At 43.6% G+C, this 23,361-nt stretch overlaps 1 protein-coding gene across 1 annotated transcript in view; it reads right to left on the bottom strand.

Moving 5' to 3' along the window:
- The window catches only part of TMEM132C (transmembrane protein 132C), a 1,168,692-nt gene that overhangs the window by 422,554 nt on the left and 722,777 nt on the right, over window positions 1-23,361 (bottom strand). The gene's annotated exons all lie outside the window — the stretch shown is intronic.

The raw sequence follows: 23,361 nt of genomic DNA, 5'->3' as shown, positions 1-23,361 counted from the left end.
CATTCTGACCTGCTTCACATGAGACTCCCAATCATCCGAGAAGACCAAAATATCATCCAAGTATACAATCAGGAATTTATCCAGGTACTCTCGGAAGATGTCATGCATAAAGGACTGAAACACTGATGGAGCATTAGAAAGCCCGAATGGCATAACCAGGTACTCAAAATGGCCTTCGGGCGTATTAAATGCTGTTTTCCATTCATCGCCCCGTTTAATACGCACAAGATTATACGCACCACGAAGATCTATCTTGGTGAACCAACTAGCCCCCTTAATCCGAGCAAACAAATCAGACAGCAGCGGCAAGGGGTACTGAAATTTGACCGTAATTTTATTTAGAAGGCGGTAATCAATACAAGGTCTCAGCGAACCATCCTTCTTGGCCACAAAAAAGAACCCCGCTCCCAATGGCGACGATGACGGGCGCATATGACCCTTCTCCAAAGACTCCTTCACGTAACTCCACATAGCAGCGTGCTCAGGTACAGATAAATTAAACAGTCGACCCTTTGGAAACTTACTACCAGGAATCAAATCGATAGCACAATCACAATCCCTATGCGGAGGTAGGGCATTGGACTTGGGCTCATCGAATACATCCCGGTAATCAGACAAGAACTCTGGGACCTCAGAAGGGGTGGATGATGAGATAGACAGAAATGGAACATCACCATGTACCCCCTGACAACCCCAGCTGGACACAGACATTGATTTCCAATCTAATACTGGGTTATGGACTTGTAGCCATGGGAACCCCAACACGACCACATCATGCAGATTATGCAACACCAGAAAGCGAATATCCTCCTGGTGCGCAGGAGCCATGCACATGGTCAGCTGGGTCCAATACTGAGGCTTATTCTTGGCCAAAGGTGTAGCATCAATTCCTCTCAATGGAATAAGACACTGCAAGGGCTCCAAGACAAACCCACAGCGCCTAGCAAACTCCAAGTCCATCAAATTCAGGGCAGCGCCTGAATCCACAAATGCCATGACAGAATAGGATGACAAAGAGCAGATCAAAGTAACGGACAAAAGAAATTTCGACTGTACCGTACCAATGGTGGCAGACCTAGCGAACCGCTTAGTGCGCTTAGGACAATCGGAGATAGCATGAGTGGAATCACCACAGTAGAAACACAGCCCATTCTGACGTCTGTGTTCTTGCCTTTCAGCTCTGGTCAAAGTCCTATCGCACTGCATAGGCTCAGGTTTATGCTCAGATAATACCGCCAAATGGTGCACAGATTTACGCTGGCGCAAGCGTCGACCGATCTGAATGGCCAAAGACATAGACTCATTCAGACCAGCAGGCATAGGAAATCCCGCCATGACATCCTTAAGGGCTTCAGAGAGACCCTTTCTGAAAATAGCTGCCAGCGCACATTCATTCCATTGAGTGAGCACGGACCACTTTCTAAACTTCTGACAATAAATCTCTATCTCATCCTGACCCTGACATAGAGCCAGCAAATTTTTCTCTGCCTGATCCACTGAATTAGGTTCGTCGTACAGCAATCCGAGCGCCAGAAAAAACGCATCAATATTACATAATGCAGGATCTCCTGGCGCAAGGGAAAATGCCCAGTCTTGAGGGTCGCCACGTAATAAAGAAATAATAATCTTAACTTGTTGAACTGGGTCACCAGAGGAGCGGGGTTTCAAAGCCAGAAATAGTTTACAATTATTTTTAAAATTCAAAAACTTAGCTCTATCTCCAGAAAATAACTCAGGAATAGGAATTTTAGGTTCTAACATAGGATTCTGAACCACTAAATCTTGAATATTCTGTACATTTATAGCTAGATTATCCATCAAAGAGAACAGACCTTGACTGTCCATGTCCACACCTGTGTTCTGAACCACCCTGATGTAAAGGGGAAAAGAAAGACAGAACACAGTGCAAAGAAAAAAAAATGGTCTCAGAACTTCTCTTTTCCCTCTATTGAGAAGCATTAGTACTTTGGGCCTCCAGTACTGTTATGAACAGGTAATTCAGAACCACAATGGACATTGAAGTTCAGAGCACACAAAGTGACCTGAAAATTACCAAAAACATAGGACGAGCTCTGAGACGTGGGAACTCTGCTGACCGCAATCCCTAATCCTATCACACCACACTAGAGGTAGCCGTGGATTGCGCCTAACGCTCCCTATGCAACTCGGCACAGCCCGAGAAACTAACTAGCCCTGAAGATAGAAAAATAAGCCTACCTTGCCTCAGAGAAATTCCCCAAAGGAAAAGGCAGCCCCCCACATATAATGACTGTGAGTAAAGATGAAAATACAAACCCAGAGATGAAATAGATTTAGCAAAATGAGGCCCGACTTACTGAATAGACCGAGGATAGGAACGATAGCTTTGCGGTCAACACAAAAACCTACAAACAACCACGCAGAGGGGCAAAAAGACCCTCCGCACCGACTAACGGTACGGAGGTGCTCCCTCTGCGTCTCAGAGCTTCCAGCATGCAAGAAAAACCAATATAGCAAGCTGGACAGAAAAAATAGCAAACAAAAATAACACAAGCAAAACTTAGCTTATGCAGGATAGACAGGCCACAGGAACGATCCAGGAGGAAGCAAGACCAATACTAGAACATTGACTGGAGGCCAGGATCAAAGCACCAGGTGGAGTTAAATAGAGCAGCACCTAACGACTTAACCTCATCACCTGAGGAAGGAAACTCAGAAGCCGCAGTACCACTCTCATCCACCAAAGGAAGCTCATAGACAGAACCAGCCGAAGTACCACTCTCGACCACAGGAGGGAGCTTGGCCACAGAATTCACAACAGGGGGAGCTCGGTAGGTTCATATATAGTTTTGTGTGTAAAGATTCAGTATAATTAGGGTTCTAATCATTTAATCCTGTACTCTTTCTGGGATTTCTGGTCCAGTGGGCGGTCCTATCTGTGATTGACAGCTATCTCTATATGCAAACTTATATTAATAAATCTGTCAGTCACGGACAGGACCACCAAGTGGATGGAAAAGCTCAGAAAAAGCAAAGGTTTAATTTAAAAAAAATACAATCCAGGTTATTACATAACTTTTCTCCCAAAACTGAACATTCATCTACTCAGTTCCTACTGCTCTATAACATGGTGCTCAATTCCCTCTAAAAGCAGGCAACGGACAGCAAGTTAGACAGAATGGAGACATCTCAGAGCCAGGATTTTGGAGTAATTATTCTGGTGTGAAAGCATCATTTTGGGTTCGATTTCATTGGCCAACAGATGAGCCACTTAATGCTGATCGGTTTACGGTATGTAACATTAATGCAAATTGTCTGACTGGAAACATCAGCAGTGAAGACGTACAAGCCATGTTAGGATATGTTTCATTCATTCTACATGAGCCAAATCTCTAATGTCTTCAAAGTCAAACTTTGTCAGTTATCAAATTAAAGACTTTTTTCCGTTTTGCTTTTCAGTCACATTCTGTCTGTTCCTTTTTTCACCGTCTTTCCTAGACATGGCAGAGATGGTAACTAATTCTGGTGTAATCTCACAAATGTAGGAATTCCTACACTGAGTTTATATCTAAAACTTTTAAAGAGAAGACTGATACTACAGAAGCGAGTGGATATAAAAACAAAATTGAGATAGTGAAAGGTACTTTGATTTATGGAAAAGGTTATTTTATTTTCCAAAGCTTTTTTACAACTAAGGACGCGTCTACATGGATTGTTATCAAATAGCATCCATCATCAGAACACCGACCAAAAATAGCATGGATGGATCGTCTCTTAAAATGGAAAATGGTTGCACAAAGATTTAGACAAAACATTTTAAACACTGACCTAAAATTCTCTACATGCTTTAAAATAAATAACTGCAATCAATCACTTCCTATAACCATCAACAAGTTTCTTACACCTCTCAACTTGAATTTTGGACCACTCTTCTTTTGCAAATTGCACCAAGTCTCTCGTATTTGAAGGGTTACTTCTCCCAACAGCAATTTTAAGATCTCCACAGGTGTTCAATGAGATTTAGATCCAAACTCATTGCAGGCGACTTCAAAACTCTCCAGGGCTTTGTTTCCATCCATTTCTGGGTGCTTCTTGAAGTATGTTTGGGGGTCATTGTCCTGCTGGAAGACCCATGACCTAGGATGTAAACCCAGCTATCTGACACTGTGCACTACATTAAAATCCAAAATTCAATCGTAATCTTCAGATTTTATGATGCTTTGCACACAGTCAAGGCTCCCAGTGCCAGAGGCAATAAAACAAATCCAAAACCTCTTTGCACCTGTACCATATTTGACTGTATGTACTGTGTTTTTATCCTTTTCGGTAAACAGAATGATATGCTATTACCAAAAAAGCACTATCTTGGTCTTATTGGTCCACAAGCCACTTTCCCAGAAGGATTCTGGCTTACTCGCATATATTTTGGCAAACTGCAGCTCCGGCTCCACACACTGACTCCTGCCAGTGCTAGCTCACAGGGAAACTGCCTCACTGGGATCACCGTCCTTGTGACCAGGGTACCTCGGATACTCCAGACCCACAGTAGGAACTGTAGCTTCCCCAACACAGAAACCGTCTCAGGCTCTGTAGATGCAGCCTCTCCATGCGCTTCCAGGAAGTCCAATCACAGGCACTTCCAACACACAGGCCATCTGTCCATGATCTTACCAGATGCTTGCAGGACTCCAGTCCATACCAGGACAATCCAACACCTCGAGCAATCAGTCCATAGCCTCAGCAGTGCTTCCAGGACTCCAGCCCACTTCAGGACAATCCAACACCCAGGCTATTGCAGGACTCACACCCTTACCAGGTTCTTGCAGGACTCCAGCCCATACTAGGGCAATCCAACACCTCGAGCATTCAGTCCATAGCCTCAGCAGTGCTTCCAGGACTCCAGTCCATCCGAGGACAATCCAACACTCTGACCATTCCAGGACTCACACTCTTACCAGGTGCTTGCAGGACTCCAGCCCACTTCAGGACAATCCAACACACAAGCTATTACAGGACTCACTCTTCAGTGCTTCCAGGACTTCTCCAATGCCAGGAGACTCCAACACTGACCGTCCACTAGGTCCACGGTCTCAGGTGCTTCCAAGACTTCTCCACTGCCAGGAGACTCCAACACCGACCGTCCAGGATCTTGTACATGGACCAAACGGATCCATACACTCTGAACCACCCCATGTGACCCACAAGCTGGTCACATTATCTGGGTGTAACCACTCCCCTGGGTGGGAGTGTGGGTGTGTGTGTGGCTAGTTTGACCCTCCCATCTCTCATTACTAGCCCTGCCAGTCTCCCATTAGAATTACACAATTACTTGTGTTGTGGGACTACAGGTCCCAGAACACCAACCTAACTTCAGACTGACAGCACAGAGTGCCTTCCATTGCAACACACACCGGCCATTTACACTCCTGCCGGACTTTGTCTCATCACATTTATGCCTCCAAGCGCATCTTGAAGCGCACACACAGCGCCCCCTGGCTGTAACGTGGGTCACTGCACCACAATATATATATATATATATATATATATATATATATATATATATATATATATCCATCCATAGCTTGGTCACCATAAAAGGGGTGCCCAAACACATCTCTTGCACAGGGGCCTCAAGCTGTCAGTGTCCACCCCTGCGTCTGTGTGTATGTATATACATATATATACAGTGGGGCAAAAAAGTATTTAGTCAGTCAGCAATAGTGCAAGTTCCACCACTTAAAAAGATGAGAGGCGTCTGTAATTTACATCATAGGTAGACCTCAACTATGGGAGACAAACTGAGAAAAAAAAATCCAGAAAATCACATTGTCTGTTTTTTTATCATTTTATTTGCATATTATGGTGGAAAATAAGTATTTGGTCAAACAAAATTTCATCTCAATACTTTGTAATATATCCTTTGTTGGCAATGACAGAGGTCAAACATTTTCTGTAAGTCTTCACAAGGTTGCCACACACTGTTGTTGGTATGTTGGCCCATTCCTCCATGCAGATCTCCTCTAGAGCAGTGATGTTTTTGGCTTTTCGCTTGGCAACACGGACTTTCAACTCCCTCCAAAGGTTTTCTATAGGGTTGAGATCTGGAGACTGGCTAGGCCACTCCAGGACCTTGAAATGCTTCTTACGAAGCCACTCCTTCGTTGCCCTGGCGGTGTGCTTTGGATCATTGTCATGTTGAAAGACCCAGCCACGTTTCATCTTCAATGCCCTTGCTGATGGAAGGAGGTTTGCACTCAAAATCTCACGATACATGGCCCCATTCATTCTTTCATGTACCCGGATCAGTCGTCCTGGCCCCTTTGCAGAGAAACAGCCCCAAAGCATGATGTTTCCACCACCATGCTTTACAATAGGTATGGTGTTTAATGGATGCAACTCAGTATTCTTTTTCCTCCAAACACGACAAGTTGTGTTTCTACCAAACAGTTCCAGTTTGGTTTCATCAGACCATAGGACATTCTCCCAAAACTCCTCTGGATCATCCAAATGCTCTCTAGCAAACTTCAGACGGGCCCGGACATGTACTGGCTTAAGCAGTGGGACACGTCTGGCACTGCAGGATCTGAGTCCATGGTGGCGTAGTGTGTTACTTATGGTAGGCCTTGTTACATTGGTCCCAGCTCTCTGCAGTTCATTCACTAGGTCCCCCCGCGTGGTTCTGGGATTTTTGCTCACCGTTCTTGTGATCATTCTGACCCCACGGGGTGGGATTTTGCCTGGAGCCCCAGATCGAGGGAGATTATCAGTGGTCTTGTATGTCTTCCATTTTCTAATTATTGCTCCCACTGTTGATTTCTTCACTCCAAGCTGGTTGGCTATTGCAGATTCAGTCTTCCCAGCCTGGTGCAGGGCTACAATTTTGTTTCTGGTGTCCTTTGACAGCTCTTTGGTCTTCACCATAGTGGAGTTTGGAGTCAGACTGTTTGAGGGTGTGCACAGGTGTCTTTTTATACTGATAACAAGTTTAAACAGGTGCCATTACTACAGGTAATGAGTGGAGGAAAGAGGAGACTCTTAAAGAAGAAGTTACAGGTCTGTGAGAGCCAGAAATCTTGATTGTTTGTTTCTGACCAAATACTTATTTTCCACCATAATATGCAAATAAAATGATAAAAAAACAGACAATGTGATTTTCTGGATTTTTTTTTCTCAGTTTGTCTCCCATAGTTGAGGTCTACCTATGATGTAAATTACAGGCGCCTCTCATCTTTTTAAGTGGTGGAACTTGCACTATTGCTGACTGACTAAATACTTTTTTGCCCCACTGTATATACTAGATGGTGGACCGATTCTAATGCATCGGGTATTCTAGAATATGCATGTCCACGTAGTATATTGCACAGCCCACATAGTATATTGCCCAGTCACATAGTATATTGCCCAGCTACATAGTATATTGCCCAGTCACGTAGTATATTGCCCAGTCACGTAGTATATTGCCCAGTCACGTAATATATTGCCGAGCGACATAGTATACAGCACAGAGCCACATAGTATATTGCCCAGCCACGTAGTATATTGCCCAGCGACTTAGTATACAGCACAGAGCCACATAGTATACAGCACAGAGCCACGTAGTATATTGCCCAGTCACATAGTATATTGTGAAGTCACGTAGTATATAACACTGCCCACACAGTATATAACAGTGGCCATGTAATATCTAGCATAGCCCACGGAGTATATCACACAGCCCACAAGGTATATTACACTGCCTATGTAGTATACAGCACAGAGCCACGCGGTATCTAACACAACCCACGTAGTATACAGCAGTGTGGGCACCATATCACCATATCCCTGTTAAAAAAATAATTAAATAAAAAATAGTTATATACTCACCCCTGGGATCCACTGAAGCTCCGGCGATAGGCGCGCGGCTGCCACCATCTTCGGTTCCCAGGATGCATTGCGAAATTACCCAGATGACTTTGCAGTCTCACGAGACTGCTAAGTCTTCTGGGTAATTTTGCAATGCATTGCTGGGAACGGAAGATGGCTGCTGGCGCGAGCGGCTCGGCGGACTACGGAGGGTGAGTATAGAAGGTTTTTAATTTTTTTATTATTTTTAGCATTACATTTTTTTACATCAATAGTAAAAAGTTGGGGACACACAGGGTTAATAGCGGCGGTAACGGAGTGCGTTACCCGCGGCATAACGCAGTCTGTTACCGCTGGCATTAACCCTGTGTGAGCGGTGACTGGAGAGGAGTATGCGGGCACCGGGCACTGACTGCGGGGAGTAAGGAGCGGCCATTTTCTTCTGGACTGTGCCCGTCACTGATTGGTCGTGGCTGTTTTGCCGCAAGCAATCAGCGACTTGGATTTCAATGACAGACAGAGGCCGTAACCAATGAATATCCGTGACAGACAGACAGACAGACGGAAGTGACCCTTAGACAATTATATAGTGGATATATATATTCACACATTCACATATATATACACACTTCTATATGTGTGTGCATATTTGTACATTACCTGATGACATAGTAAAGACAACTGCAAGAGTACATTTTATTTAAATACAACAAAACAGTGATCATCAGGGGAAATAACTCAAGATAAAGTGATACATTTCCAATATTTTACTCTAACAAAATATATTGCGAATGTCTGCTTTTTCTAACATTAAATGCAATGCTTATATGACAGCTATACTATTTCTTCACAATATATCTTTTGCAACTTCATCTCTTACAGCGCTCAACAGTAAGAGCACAAAGGAGCTAAAGGGATTCGTCAAATCAAAGGTATTAATGGGTTGACTCCTGGGCTAGGAGAGTACTGTATCTGGTTGGACTACCAATTTAATGCAGCCACTTCACAAGCAGACTGTACATTGAGTGGAGCTGTGAAAATTGAACTAGATGTGGGCAGGAGGAATAAGCTTGATAGGTGAAATTTCATCACAGCCCAAAGTTCTGTTGAGTTCCAGAGGGAAATGTTCAGGGAGGTCAGAAAGAAATGTAAGAGATCACAGTTAAATAATGCAATTCTTTGAAATGGACTTTCAATGGACTGTTCACACAGCAGAAATATCAGCAACAGCTAAAACATATTCAAGATGTACTGAATGCCACATAAAGCAATGTGAGACGGGAATATACAACAGGTGAAATAAGTGTTGAACACATTCCAATTTTCTAAGTAAATATATTTCGAAAGGTGCTATTGACATGAAATTCTGACCAGATGCAAGTAACAACCCAACAATCAACACAAGCAGAAAAAAAAATCAAACTATCAATGTCCATAAGTTAAGTTATGTGTAATAATGAGAAATTAAACAATGAAAAAGTATTGAACGCGGTTAATGAAATTTATTTAATACTTCATACAAAAGCCTTATTTTGTGATGATAGATTCAAGATGCCTCCTGTATGGAGAAACTAGTAGCATGCATTGCTCAAGTGTGGTTTTGGCGCATTCTTCCACACAAACACTCTTCAAATCCTGAATATTCCATGGGCTCCTTCTATGAACGCTGAGCTTTAGTTTCTCCCTAAAATGTTCTATTGGATTCAGATAATGTGAATGGCTGGGCCATTCTAGCAGATTTATTTTCTTTTACTAAAATCAATTGAAAGTTTCCTTGGCTGTGTGTTGGGATCATTGTTTTACTGAAATGTCCACTCTCGTTTCATCATCATCCCGGTAGATGGCAGCAGATTTTTATCAAGAATGTCTCGAACAATTGACCATTCATCCTTCTTTCAATTATATGAAGTTTGCCAGTGCCACATGCTGAAATACAGCCCCACACCATGATGTTTCCTCCTCCAAACTTCACTGTCAGTATGGTGTTTTGCAGTGATAATTAGTGATGGATGAACCTGAGGATGTTAGGATCCTGCGGGTTCAGCCGAACATCTAAAAAAACTACGGTTCAGGTACCAAAACGGTACTCGAACCCAGAGTCCATTCAGATGAATGGAAGCCCCTCGAACATCCAGTGTTTGCCACGCTGTCATCTGCATGAAAACACAGCAAACTCTTGCTCTCATTGGTGACAAGATAATTACTGCTGGTCAGAGAGATGAGGGCAGGCGCCCCTGATGGGAGTATACATCAGCCGATGCCTGTGCTCTATAAAAAAATTAGCAGAAAAAAATACATGGAGTCTCTTCTATTTTTGATAACCAGCATAGGCAAAACTGACAGCTGCGGGCTCCAACCCTCAGTTGTCAGCTTTATAATGGCTGGTTATCAAGAGAAGAGGGGTCACCAGGCAGTATTTTTAAATTATTTACATAAATAGTTTAAAAACCGGCATTGAGTCCCCATCATGTTTGACAACAAGACAAGCTAAATAAGAAAGCTGGGGGCTGGTATTCTCAGACTAGTAAGGGGCAATGGATATTGGCCCCCCAGCCTAAAAAATAGCAGCTCATAGCCACCCCAGAGAAGGTGCATCTATTAGATGCTCCAATTCAGGCGCTTTGCTCTACTCTTCCCACTTGCCTTAGTGTGGTGGCAAATGGGGTAATGGTTGTGGAGTTGATGTCAGCTGTTTAATGGCTGCTGACATGAAGCCCAAAGGTTAGTAATGGAGAGGCATCTTTAAGATTCCCCTATTACTAACCCCATAGCTAGGTTATAAAAAAGACACAGACTGTTATGAACAGGTAATTCAGAACCACAATGGACCTTGAAGTTCAGAGCACACAAAGTGACCTGACATTTACCAAAAACATAGGACGAGCTCTGAGACGTGGAAACTCTGCTGACCGCAATCCCTAATCCTATCACACCACACTAGAGGTAGCCGTGGATTGCGCCTAACGCTCCCTATTTAACTCGGCACAGCCTGAGAAACTAACTAGCCCTGAAGATAGAAAAATAAGCCTACCTTGCCTCAGAGAAATTCCCCAAAGGAAAAGGCAGCCCTGTTGTGAATTCTGTGGCTGAGTTCACTCCTGTGGTCACAAGTGGTATTGCAGTCTCTGGGCTTCCTTCCTCAGGTGTTTTGGTGAGCTCGTTGGCTGCCTTGCTATTTAGCTCCACCTGAGTCTGTCTTCCTTGCTCCTTGTCAATGTTCCAGTGTTGGATCTGAGCTACTGCATCTTTCCTTGGGCCTGCTGCTCTGCTAGATAAGTGCTTCTAGTTTGTTTTCTGTTTTTTCTGTCCAGCTTGCTATTATCTTTTGCTGGAAGCTCTGAGAAGCAAAGGGGTGCACCGCCGTGCTGTTAGTTCGGCACGGTGGGTCTTTTTGCCCCTTTGCGTGGTTTTCGTTTTAGGGTTTTTTGTAGACTGCATAGTTCTCTTTGCTATCCTCGCTCTGTCTAGAATATCGGGCCTCACTTTGCTGAATCTATTTCATTCCTACGTTTGTCTTTTCATCTTGCTAACAGTCATTATATGTGGGGGGCTGCCTATTCCTTTGGGGTATTTCTCTGAGGTAAGTCAGGCTTGTATTTCTATCTTCAGGCTAGTCAGCTCCTCAGGCAGTGCCGAGTTGCATAGGTAGTGATAGGCGCAATCCACTGCTGCTTATAGTTGTGTGAGGATAGATCAGGTACTGCAGTCTACAGAGATTCCACGTCTCAGAGCTCGTCCTATTGTTTTTGGTTATTGCCAGATCTCTGTATGTGCGCTGATTACTGCACGCTGTGTTGCCTGATTGCCAGCCATAACAGTACAAGGAGCCACACCAATGATTCCCAATAGAGGGAAAAAAGAAATCCTGACATCATTTTTTTTTCTTAGCTCTGTCTTCAGTCTTTTTTTTCCCCTAGACATTAGAGTGCTTCAGGACACAGCTGTGGACATGGATATTCAGGCTCTGTGCTCCTCAATGGATAATCTCGTTGTAAATGTACAAAAGATTCAAGATACTATTGATCAGAAATCGATGCTAGAACCAAGAATTCCGATTCCTGATTTGTTTTTTGGTGACAGAACTAAGTTCCTGAGCTTCAGAAATAATTGTAAGCTATTTTTGGCCTTGAAACCTCATTCTTCTGGTAATCCTATTCAACAGGTTTTGATTATTATTTCTTTTTTGCGCGGCGACCCACAGGACTGGGCGTTTTCTCTTGCACCAGGAGATTCTGCATTGAGTAATGTTGATGCATTTTTCCAGGCGCTGGGATTGCTTTACGATGAGCCTAATTCAGTGGATCAGGCTGAGAAAAATCTGCTGGCTTTATGCCAGGGTCAGGATGATGTAGAAGTATATTGTCAGAAATTTAGGAAGTGGTCAGTACTCACTCTGTGGAATGAATCTGCACTAGCGGCTTTGTTCAGAAAGGGTCTCTCTGAAGCTCTTAAGGATGTAATGGTGGGATTTCCTATGCCTGCTGGTTTGAATGAGTCTATGTCCTTGGCCATTCAGATCGGTCGTCGCTTGCGCGAGCGTAAATCTGTGCACCATCTGGCGGTATTGTCTGAGAGTAAACCTGAGCCTATGCAGTGCGACAGGACTATGACTAAAGTAGAACGGCAAGAACACAGACGTCTGAACAGACTGTGTTTCTATTGTGGTGATTCTACTCATGCTATTTCTAATTGTCCTAAACGCACTAGGCGGTTCGATAGCTCTGCCGTTATTGGTACTGTACAGTCCAAATTCCTTTTGTCCATTACCTTAATGTGCTCTTTGTCATCGTATTCTGTCATGGCGTTTGTGGATTCAGGCGCTGCCCTGAATCTGATGGATTTGGATTATGCTAAACGTTGTGGATTTTTCTTGGAGCCTTTGCGGTGTCCTATTCCGTTGAGAGGAATTGATGCTACACCTTTGGCCAAGAATAAGCCTCAGTACTGGGCCCAGCTGACCATGTGCATGGCTCCTGCACATCAGGAAGTTATTCGCTTTCTGGTACTGCATAATTTGCATGATGTGGTCGTGTTGGGGTTGCCATGGCTACAAACTCATAATCCAGTATTGGATTGGAACTCTATGTCGGTAACCAGCTGGGGTTGTCAGGGAGTACATGGTGATGTTCCATTTTTGTCTATTTCGTCATCCATTCCTTCTGACATCCCAGAGTTCTTGTCGGACTTTCAGGATGTATTTGAAGAGTCCAAGTCTGATGCCCTACCTCCGCATAGGAATTGTGATTGTGCTATCGATTTGATTCCTGGTAGTAAATTCCCTAAGGGTCGTTTATTTAATTTGTCCGTACCTGAACACACCGCTATGCGCAGTTATGTGAAGGAGTCCCTGGAGAAGGGACATATTCGCCCGTCGTCGTCACCATTGGGAGCAGGGTTCTTTTTTGTAGCCAAGAAGGATGGTTCGCTAAGACCGTGTATTGATTACCGCCTTCTTAATAAGATCACTGTTAAGTTTCAGTATCCCTTGCCATTGATTTCTGACTTGTTTGCTCGGATTAAGGGGGCTAGTTGGTTTACTAAGATTGATCTTCGTGGTGCGTATAATCTGGTGAGAATCAGGCAGGGAGATGAATGGAAAACGGCATTTAATACGCCCGAGGGTCATTTTGAGTATCTGGTGATGCCGTTCGGACTTGCCAATGCTCCATCTGTTTTTCAGTCTTTTATGCATGACATTTTCCGTGAGTATCTGGATAAATTCTTGATTGTTTACTTGGATGACATTTTGATCTTCTCAGATGATTGGGAGTCTCATGTGAAGCAAGTCAGAATGGTTTTCCAGGTACTGCGTGCTAATTCCTTGTTCGTGAAGGGATCAAAGTGTCTCTTCGGTGTGCAGAAAGTTTCATTTTTGGGGTTCATCTTTTCCCCTTCTACTATCGAGATGGATCCGGTTAAGGTTCAGGCCATCCAGGATTGGACTCAGCCGACATCTCTAAAGAGTCTGCAGAAATTCCTGGGCTTTGCTAATTTTTATCGTTGCTTCATCTGTAATTTTTCTAGCATTGCCAGACCATTGACCGATTTGACCAAGAAGGGTGCTGATTTGGTTAATTGGTCTTCTGCTGCCGTGGAAGCTTTTCAGGAGTTGAAGCGTCGTTTTTGCTGTGCCCCTGTGTTGTGTCAACCTGATGTTTCTCTTCCGTTCCAGGTCGAGGTTGATGCTTCTGAGATTGGTGCAGGGGCGGTTTTATCACAGAGAGGTTCTGGTTGCTCAGTGTTCAAACCATGTGCTTTCTTTTCCAGGAAATTTTCTGCTGCTGAGCGTAATTATGATGTGGGCAACCGAGAGTTGCTGGCCATGAAGTGGGCATTCGAGGAGTGGCGTCATTGGCTTGAGGGTGCTAAGCATCGCGTGGTGGTTTTGACTGATCATAAGAACCTTACTTATCTTGAGTCTGCCAAGCGCTTGAATCCTAGACAGGCCCGTTGGTCGTTATTTTTTGCTCGTTTTGATTTTGTGATTTCATACCTTCCGGGCTCTAAAAATGTGAAGGCGGATGCTCTGTCTAGGAGTTTTGTGCCCGACTCTCCAGGGTTATCTGAGCCGGCGAGTATCCTCAACGAAGGAGTCATAGTGTCTGCCATCTCCCCTGATTTGCGGAGAGTGTTGCAGAAATTTCAGGCTAATAAACCTGATCGTTGTCCGGCCGAGAAACTGTTCGTCCCTGATAGGTGGACTAGTAAAGTTATCTCTGAACTTCATTGTTCGGTGCTGGCCGGTCATCCAGGAATCTTTGGTACCAGGGAGTTGGTTGCTAGATCCTTCTGGTGGCCATCTCTGTCACGGGATGTGCGTGCTTTTGTGCAGTCCTGTGGAATTTGTGCTAGGGCTAAGCCCTGCTGTTCACGTGCCAGTGGGTTGCTTTTGCCCTTGCCGGTCCCGAAGAGGCCTTGGACACATATTTCGATGGATTTCATTTCTGACCTTCCCGTTTCTCAAAAAATGTCGGTCATTTGGGTGGTCTGTGATCGCTTTTCTAAAATGGTCCATCTGGTGCCCTTGGTTAAATTGCCTTCCTCCTCTGATTTGGTGCCTTTGTTCTTCCAGCATGTGGTTCGTTTACATGGCATTCCTGAGAATATTGTTTCTGACAGAGGTTCCCAGTTTGTCTCGAGGTTCTGGCGAGCCTTTTGTGGTAGGATGGGCATTGACCTATCTTTCTCCTCGGCCTTCCATCCTCAGACTAATGGCCAGACCGAACGAACCAATCAGACCTTGGAAACATATCTGAGATGTTTTGTTTCCGCTGACCAGGATGATTGGGTGTCATTTTTGCCGTTGGCTGAGTTCGCCCTTAATAATCGGGCCAGCTCGGCTACCTTGGTCTCTCCATTTTTCTGCAATTCTGGGTTCCATCCTCGTTTCTCTTCAGGACAGGTTGAGTCTTCGGACTGTCCTGGTGTGGATTCTGTGGTGGACAGGTTGCAGCAGATCTGGACTCAGGTAGTGGACAATTTGACCTTGTCCCAGGAGAAGGCTCAGCTTTTCGCTAATCGCAGACGCCGTGTGGGACCCCGACTTCGTGTTGGGGATCTGGTTTGGTTATCATCTCGTCATATTCCTATGAAGGTTTCCTCTCCTAAATTTAAACCTCGTTTTATTGGTCCGTATAGGATTTCTGAGATTCTCAATCCGGTGTCTTTTCGTCTGACCCTCCCAGACTCCTTTTCCATACATAATGTATTCCATAGGTCGTTGTTGAGGAGATACGTGGCGCCTATGGTTCCATCTGTGGAGCCTCCTGCCCCTGTTTTGGTGGAGGGGGAATTGGAGTATATTGTGGAGAAGATTTTGGATTCTCGTGTCTCTAGACGGAAACTCCAGTATCTGGTCAAATGGAAGGGTTATGCTCAGGAAGATAATTCCTGGGTTTTTGCCTCTGATGTCCATGCCCCAGATCTTGTTCGTGCCTTTCATGTGGCTCATCCTGGTCGGCCTGGGGGTTCTGGTGAGGGTTCGGTGACCCCTCCTCAAGGGGGGGGTACTGTTGTGAATTCTGTGGCTGAGTTCACTCCTGTGGTCACAAGTGGTATTGCAGTCTCTGGGCTTCCTCCCTCAGGTGTTTTGGTGAGCTCGTTGGCTGCCTTGCTATTTAGCTCCACCTGAGTCTGTCTTCCTTGCTCCTTGTCAATGTTCCAGTGTTGGATCTGAGCTACTGCATCTTTCCTTGGGCCTGCTGCTCTGCTAGATAAGTGCTTCTAGTTTGTTTTCTGTTTTTTCTGTCCAGCTTGCTATTATCTTTTGCTGGAAGCTCTGAGAAGCAAAGGGGTGCACCGCCGTGCTGTTAGTTCGGCACGGTGGGTCTTTTTGCCCCTTTGCGTGGTTTTCGTTTTAGGGTTTTTTGTAGACTGCATAGTTCTCTTTGCTATCCTCGCTCTGTCTAGAATATCGGGCCTCACTTTGCTGAATCTATTTCATTCCTACGTTTGTCTTTTCATCTTGCTAACAGTCATTATATGTGGGGGGCTGCCTATTCCTTTGGGGTATTTCTCTGAGGTAAGTCAGGCTTGTATTTCTATCTTCAGGCTAGTCAGCTCCTCAGGCAGTGCCGAGTTGCATAGGTAGTGATAGGCGCAATCCACTGCTGCTTATAGTTGTGTGAGGATAGATCAGGTACTGCAGTCTACAGAGATTCCACGTCTCAGAGCTCGTCCTATTGTTTTTGGTTATTGCCAGATCTCTGTATGTGCGCTGATTACTGCACGCTGTGTTGCCTGATTGCCAGCCATAACACAGCCCCCCACATATAATGACTGTGAGTTAAGATGAAATACAAACACAGAGATGAAATAGATTTAGCAAAGTGAGGCCCGACTTACTGAATAGACCGAGGATAGGAAAGATAGCTTTGCGGTCAACACAAAAACCTACAAACAACCACGCAGAGGGGCAAAAAGACCCTCCACACCGACTAACGGTACGGAGGTGCTCCCTCTGCGTCTCAGAGCTTCCAGCAAGCAAGAAAAACCAATATAGCAAGCTGGACAGAAAAAATAGCAAACAAAAGTAACACAAGCAGAACTTAGCTTATGCAGGATAGACAGGCCACAGGAACGATCCAGGAGGAAGCAAGACCAATACTAGAACATTGACTGGAGGCTAGGATCAAAGCACCAGGTGGAGTTAAATAGAGCAGCACCTAACGACTTAACCTCATCACCTGAGGAAGGAAACTCAGAAGCCGCAGTACCACTCTCATCCACCAAAGGAAGCTCATAGACAGAACCAGCCGAAGTACCACTCACGACCACAGGAGGGAGCTTGGCCACAGAATTCACAACAACAGACAGAATAAAATTCTTTGCTTGAAAGACACAGACTCCCTTATTTGAAATTAAAATAAAAAATAACAGTCATACTCACTTTACGCCTAATCCAGTTAAGTCCTTGTCACCTGTAAAAAACAGAAAATAACAACCATGATAATCATCTTACGCTTAATCCAATGCCCATGTCCCCTGTAAAAAAAAAAATAGGGAACAACCATATCCCTCACCTGTTCAACGTGAAGACAATCCAAACTATCACAGGCCAATTTGGATGATCTGGTCATCCGGCTCACACTGAGTGCAGTGTCTAGTGCTGAGCTGCCATGAGAAAGTTCTTACACAGCGAGCAGTGCCATAAGTTAGATCATTGGGATCATCAGCTTTGAATTTTCTCACAGTAGCTCAGCGCTAGACACTGGAGGAGTCATTAAGCTCTTGGTTGTTGATTATTTTTCTATTTTTACAGGTGACATGGGCATTGAAGGATTATCTTCACATCGGGGACAGGTGAGGGATATAGCTATTTATTTTTATTTTTTTACAAGGTACATGGACATCGATGGATTAGGCATAAGGTAAGTACCATGGTTGCTTATTATTTTTTGTTTTTTACAGGGGACAAGAGCTTTAATGGAACAGGTGTAAAATGAGTATAAATTTGTTTTAGATTTTTAAATAAATGTGTAAAACAGGTTGTTGTTTTTTTATTTACAATAAAGGATTTTATTCATGCTGTGTGTTTCGTTCCAAACTTGCTATGGGGTTTATAATGGATTCATCTTATAGATGCCTCTCCATTACTAACCTCTGGGCTTGATGTCACCTGACAATACAAAGATGAAATCAACCCAAATACATTAACCCACTTGCCACCACCACAGGGCAAGGGGGGAGAGCGAGGCTAAGCAGCAGATTTGGTGCATCTTATTAACCTTCGTCAGGCTGAGTAGGTACAATTGTAACTATTCCGTTTTAAAATTGCAATAATTTTTTTTTTCGAAAAGCCGTAGAGGGCTGAAATTTCGTGACATCTCTGCAGTTTTGGTCCAGAATATATTGGCCAAATTTCAATAAAAAATATATACGAAGGTACAATTGTACCTCTGCAGCCTGTTAATGTTGTAAAATTATGCAGCCTGACGAAAGTTAATAAGCCATTTTTGGTGTGGCTGAGGGCTGATATTCTAAGCCTGAGAGGAGGGCCAATTTAATTGGCCCCTTCCCTGGCTAATAATATCAGTCCACAGCTATCTGTTCAGGCTTTGCTGGTTTGAAATTATATGGGGACCCTGCATTATTTTGTTTCCTAGGGTCCGCCATAAAATATCCAGTAAAGGCTAGCCAAACAGCTATGAGCCGATATTTATAGCCTGGAAGCCTTTAGAGATAATGCTCTTCTTCCCTGAAAATTAAAATTAGCCCTCAGCTGTCGGCTTTCCCTCTGCTGCCTATTAAAATTATTACGATGCTTGCGGTGATCTCATTGAGGTCACTCTAGTTTATCATCCTGGCTAACAGTGAAGTGCACTCGCAGCAACTTATTGTCTCCTGGTTTTCAGCCTGGATGGCACTTTTCAGGTTGTAAACCAGTTATCATAGAGATTGATTACGTTGTGGGACAGTATTGCTAATCTTCAGTTCGGACAGGTGAGGGATATGGTTGTTTATTATTTTTCTTCTTTTCCAGGGAACATGGGCATCAGAGGATCATGTTCATGTCGGGGACAGGTGAGTGACATGATTATTTATCATTTTTGTTTTTTACAGGGGACAAGGGCTTCAATGGACTAGGCGCCAGGTGATTATAACTTTTCTTTTTTATTTTTATTGCAAATAAAGGAGTCTATGTCTTTCTTTCAATTAAAGGACTTTATTCTGGCTGTGTCTTTTTTGCAATTTAACTATGGGATTAGTAATGGGGGTGTCTTATAGACGCCTCACCATTACTAACCTGTGGGCTTGATGTCAGCGGCCATAAAACAACTGACATCAACCCCACAACCATTACCCCAGTTGCCACTGCACCAGGGCAAGTCAGAGCCACAGCTTCATAGGAAGCATACCCATAAAACAAGTAAGAACAGATCACATAAAGTCAAAATCCTACAAATGGGTTATGATGGATACATCTACAGGATAATCGCTACCATAGAATACAAAACCATAGAAAAAACTACGATCAAAAACACCCAACAACAAAATTTAGAAAAAGTTTATAACATAATCTTTATTAAATAAATATATATAAAACAGGACATTTGGCAAAGCCAGGAGGAGAGGAAAAAAGTACTCAAGCCACAATGTGCACAAGGAAAACGGCAGGGGTACAGGCATGAGGACTATCACAATAATAGCAGAATATCAAAGTCCCAATAAGAGACTCAAATGGAGTCAAGTTTGTTGTACCAAAAAGGAGGGACATATAATGTTGCAATTAGCCATGCCAGGAAAGATATAGCCCATAAAAATAATGTATCTAGTGATTGCCACACAATGGCTAACCTTAAATTACTACATAATTACCTGAGCAGGCACTGGAAAGCGATAGTCCACAGCGTGTACCCACCCCAATGTGCGTTTCGGCGTGATGAGCCTTTCTCAAGGGGTGGGCAAGTCAGAAGAACTGGTCAATGAATCTCACTGCCAATTAGAGCAGATGGTGTTTCTCACATGGTCGTGCAGATGATGTCATGGGAAACACCCGATTTTCAGGGTGCCGAACCCAAACAGTAACACAGACTTGATGGAGAAGTCCATGTTCAGGATCCATGCCTGAACACTAGGTGTTTGGTACAGACACTAGGTTTTTGGTACTGTTTGGGGTTTGCCCATCTCTAGGGATATGCTTTGCCTTTTGGCCTCCAAACATTGTGTGCATCTTGGCATCCAAAGGGTTCAATTTTGATCTCATCTGACTTGACTATGTTCTCCAAGCATTTCACAGGCTTGTCTAAATGTTGTTGAGAAAACTTTAAATGTGCTTGAACATTTTTTTGTTCAGCAATGGAGTCTTGCATGGTGAGCCTGCATACGGGTCATGGAGATTGAGTGCATTACTTAAAGTTTACTTTGAAGCAATTGTAGATTATGATTACAGGTCTTTCTGTAACTCTACACAGGTAATATTAGGCTTCGGTTCTTGGACAACTCATCTGACAATTGTTTTCACTCATTTGTCTTAAGTCTTCCAGGGAGCACCTGGTCATGGTTGGTTTATGGTGAAATGATGTTCTTTCCACTTTTAGATTATGACCCCAACAGTGCTCACTGAAACATTCAGTAGTTTTGAAATTTTTCTGTAACTAGTGCCATCAGTACGTATTGCACAAATAAGGTTGTGATGATCTTGAGACATCTTACTGGTTTTACCCATTATGAGTTGTTTCTTGTGTGGCACCTTGGGAGTGAGACGCCTTTTTACAGGCCATCAGTTGAACCAGCTGATATTATTTTTCACAAAGTGGCTGGATTTCTTTCCAATTATTGAAAGATTTCAGGTGGTGTCATGACGTTCCATGGCATTTTGCTCCTCTCTTTCTTCGTGTGTTCAACAATTTTTCACCAGTCTCCTTTCTCATTATTACACATAACCTAATTTATGGACCTCTATTGTTTGATTTCTTCTCCTTTGTGGATTGGATGGGTTGTTAATGACAATTGGTGAGAATTTCATGCCAATAGCACCTTTAGAAATATATGTACAGTATATATACCTGGAGAATAAAAATAGCAGGTCAGTTTTAGCATTTAGTGAACCTAGCAAACGTTAAGTGTTGAGTTCCCACCACTGCACAGGGGGAGTCTCGAACCATGTCCACTGCAGTCTCCCATTCTCCTTCAGCCACAGTGGAGCCTGCTCAGCAGAGACGTTGGTCCCAGCGTCTGGCTCAAGCAGATACTGTGCGTTTGGTTAAAGTTGCCATTCCAGGCCCAGCCTTTGTAACCAGCATTGATCAGAGGTGAGAAAAAGTTCCAGGGACTAAGTCCTGCTTTTCTTCTACTAAGCATGCCCACGGGACGACCTCTCATTGGTGGTCAGGGTCACATGCTCAGGTCCTGTAGTGGCTCCGATTGGAGCACTAGGAAGGTCCTGGAATGCTACAGATATAAAAGGTTCGCATGGCCACTCGGCCATGCACTAGTATAAATCAGTTATTGTGTGTGGATGTGTGCGTGTTCTGGTGAAAGTTCCAAATCATTCCCATCCCTAGTGTTGATGAATGCTCACAAATGTTGGAGCTGTTTTGTGCCAGTTAGTGGCATCCAGCACCAGGCAAAATCTAAAGCGTCTAACAGCAGCGTTAGCCAGTGCGGCACCGTGCGCAACCAGTGCGCTTACCTGTCTCTAGTTAGGGCGGTTAGTGGTGTTCGGCAGAGCGGCGCTGCACGCACTCAGTGCGGTAAATCATTATTTAGGTTTTTCCCTGGCATCGCAGTTGCGGCGCTGAGCGCTAGTGGTCTAGAGGGACTCTAACCCCGTGTCGTTGGGGCAGAGCCCTGTGACCCAATACTAGCGTTCACTCTGCGGTACTGCGGCCCTGTGATGCAACAGGGTTTGCTTCCTTACATACCGGGTGAAGCTAACCCATGTGTGTTCACATTATACTGCCATATACTGTCCGCCATTACCGAGCAGCAGGTGTCATCTCTGCATGGTGGACCCCGGGCTGCGAATGCACCTTCTACCATCCCTACAATTATGTGGTGCATTCCGCCAGCCCTAACAGCAAACAAAAAACAAGTGTGGGATTGCACTTTTATTGTAGTTTCACCGCACTTGGATTTTTTTTCCCGTTTTCAAGTACATGACATGCTAAAACCAATGATGTTGTTCAAAAGTACAGCTCGTCCCACAAAAAATAAGCCTCACATGGCCATATAGACTGAAAAATAAAAAAGTTGTGGCTCTGGGAAGAAGAGGAGCGAAAAAGGAAAACGGAAAAAAGAAAATACCCGGGTTATGAAGGGGTTAAACACGAGCCAACAAAAATTATTACTTATGCTTGAATAGAAATATTGTAGCTTTTAAATTAGTCTGACTATCTTTAAATACAAATAACATGTTGTGAGATGAATCCCAAAGTTACAATGAGGTCTTATGGACACGAAGGTGTACAGACTTGTTCTTATGAAGATGTGCCACGGAATAAAGGTTATCACGAGATGGTCACCAACTGGCATTGATGTTTTGTAGCCTATGAATGGTTCAACCTTGTGATTTGACGGTAACCTTTAAACAACCCGTTTGTGCTCATAGATAAAATGTTGCTCATCTTACAGTACTGGTCATCAGTTTAAGCTCAGGTGCTACTGTCCTTCTGTCAGGTCACAGTAGAGTGATGTGTTCTCAATATCTCAACAAGACAAATGCAGAAAACGTGAGCAAAATCATAAGCATCTTACAGGAAGAGATTTTTTGAGAGGTTGACAAGGCAGCTGCTACCATGAGCCAAGTGAAAAGGAGTAAAAGATATTAGCATTATGTAAATATTGCTAAAATTAGATGTGGAAGTTCGACCTTCTACAATATAAAAAAAAGAATTAGTCATTTTATGTTCAGTCCTGAGAGCAATTACAATAATTTAGCTTTAATTTAAGCAAGTTGTCTTACCTATGGACAAATGAAAAACATGTTCAACTGGTTCATCTGTAACCCAGGAGTAACTGTTACTTACATCCTCTACATTTGCTCATACTTAAGAGATATATTGTGCATTTACTTTGATACTGATTATATCTGTGGTCTCACATTTTCAAGTACCATACACTCACTAGTCAAAAGTGTCTCTTAATCAATGAAATCACTTTTTTTCATACAGAGGTGCATAAAATCGAGTAAATGACTTAACGTCAAGCAATGACAGAGTTTGACAAAGACCTGTAATTAATCGAAACCTATCTGGTGAGATTTTTGTGCATGCACTTTTTGTATATGGCAAAATTAAACTCTGTTTTGACTTACAATCACCTGCATCGGACGCTGTCTATCATCTCTACATTAGACTTCAAGCAAGTGAAGCCATGATGGAACCTAGTAAGAGCTGGAATGAGAATAAACACGAAATAGAAGATCAAAGCTGCATAGTGGAAGTGATCAAACCAGGAGAGGAGACCAGGAGAGGAGTAGATATACCAGGACTAGTGTTGAGCGATACCGTCCGATACTTGAAAGTATCGGTATCGGATAGTATCGGCCGATACCTGAAAAATATCGGATATCGCCGATACCGATATCCGATACCAATA

This window comes from Ranitomeya imitator, chromosome 1, assembly GCF_032444005.1.
Source record: "Ranitomeya imitator isolate aRanImi1 chromosome 1, aRanImi1.pri, whole genome shotgun sequence".
NCBI classification, from domain to species: domain Eukaryota; kingdom Metazoa; phylum Chordata; class Amphibia; order Anura; family Dendrobatidae; genus Ranitomeya; species Ranitomeya imitator.
This window is presented reverse-complemented; position numbering and strand designations above follow the sequence as displayed.